Source organism: Schistocerca gregaria, unplaced genomic scaffold, assembly GCF_023897955.1.
Source record: "Schistocerca gregaria isolate iqSchGreg1 unplaced genomic scaffold, iqSchGreg1.2 ptg000199l, whole genome shotgun sequence".
NCBI lineage: Eukaryota > Metazoa > Arthropoda > Insecta > Orthoptera > Acrididae > Schistocerca > Schistocerca gregaria.
Genome location: NW_026061737.1, coordinates 3,568,284 through 3,569,690, shown reverse-complemented (window position 1 = coordinate 3,569,690; position 1,407 = coordinate 3,568,284).

The window sequence follows — 1,407 nt, the reverse complement described above, 5'->3', positions numbered from 1 at the left end:
TAAAGCCAGATCGTCACATTAGCCGCTCTTCTCTCTGAAACGGTTGTACTTATCGACTGCAAAGCTATGTCGCGTGCTGCAGTATGCGGAGACACTAAAAGCACCATAGTAGAACACAGATGAAGCTTCTAAGATGATGTAATAGTCAGTAAGATGTAGTACAATTCAAGTTTTAGGTATCGATAATTGACTTTTTAGCTGTCTTTGGTGCCTTGGACATGAGTTAGGACCTTAAGATTCTGCATGAAAGGAGGTCTAGCAGCCGAGTTGTACGGGAGAATGTGAAAAGTGTTCATATGTAGTAAAAACCTGAGAAATCTGTCCGTTTTCGTCATTTGTTATCGAATCGACTTAAAGCCAGATCGTCACATTGGCCGCTCTTCTCTCTGAAACAATTGTACTTATCTTCTGCAAAGCTAAGTCGCGTGCTGCGGTATGTGGAGACACTAAAAGCACCATAGTAGAACACAGATGAAGCTTCTAAGTTGATGTAATAGCCAGTAAGAAGTAGTACCATTCAAGTTTTAGGTATCGTTTATTCACTTTTTAGCTGGCTTTGGTGCCTTGGACATGAGCTAGGACTTTAAGATTGTGCATGAAAGGAGGACTAGCAGCCGAGTTGCACGGGAGAATGTGAAAAGTGTTCATATGTAGTAAAAACCTGAGAAATCCGTCCGTTTTCGTCATTTGTTATCGAATCGACTTAAAGGCAGATCGTCACATTGGCCGCTCTTCTCTCTGAAACGGTTGTACTTATCCTCTGCAAAGCTATGTCGCGTGCTGCGGTATGCGGAGACACTAAAAGCATCATAGTAGAACACAGATGAAGCTTCTAATTGATGTAATAGCCAGTAAGAAGTAGTACAATTCAAGTTTTAGGTATCGATTATTGACTTTTTAGCTGCCCTTGGTTCCTTGGACATGAGCTAGGACCTTAAGATTCTGCATGAAAGGAGGACTAGCAGCCGAGTTCCACGGGAGAATGTAAAAAGTGTTCATATGTAGTAAAAACCTGAGAAATCTGTCCGTTATCGTCATTTGTTATCGAATCGACTTAAAGCAAGATCGTCACATTAGCCGCTCTTCTCTCTGAAACGGTTGTACTTATCGACTGCAAAGCTATGTCGCGTGCTGCGGTATGCGGAGACACTAAAAGCACCATAGTAGAACACAGATGAAGCTTCTAAGATGATGTAATAGTCAGTAAGAAGTAGTACAATTCAAGTTTTAAGTATCGATTATTGACTTTTTAGCTGACTTTGGTGCCTTGGACATGAGTTAGGACCTTAAGATTCTGCATGACCGGAGGTCTAGCAGGCGAGTTGTACGGGAGAATGTGAAAAGTGTTCATATGTAGTAAAAACCAGAGAAATCCGTCCGTTTTCGTCATTTGTTATCGAATCGACT